Raw genomic sequence first — 422 nt, forward strand, 5'->3', positions numbered from 1 at the left:
TAAAAATAACACGGTAGCTTATTTATGTGTGTCTTTATTTATGCATGTATTTATTATTAATTTATTTAATTGATTAATGTATTTGTTTATTTGTTAGTACTGTATTTATTGCAAGGATTGTACAAACAAAAACTAGAGGCTTGCTACTTCTTGAAAGAAATTATAATATATTTTTTAAATAATCCTATATTTATTTTTTTAAGCACAATGACAAAGATCTGTTAAGTTTGAAGGAGTTAAACATTGTCATTTTGTTTTGGTTAACCTTTAAGTTAGCAGCCATATTTTGTTTTGCTTATTTTTTGTTCTAGCAGCTGTTTTATTTATTTGTGTAGACTACATTTAATTTTCTGTTTTTATTGCAATTCTATGCCGTTTGGCTGAACTGATCTCCTCATATCTGTTAGAAGTCAAGAAACTCG

The sequence above is a fragment of the Nematolebias whitei genome, chromosome 21 (assembly GCF_014905685.2).
Source record: "Nematolebias whitei isolate Nwh7 chromosome 21, NemWhi1, whole genome shotgun sequence".
Classification (NCBI taxonomy): Eukaryota; Metazoa; Chordata; class Actinopteri; order Cyprinodontiformes; family Rivulidae; genus Nematolebias; species Nematolebias whitei.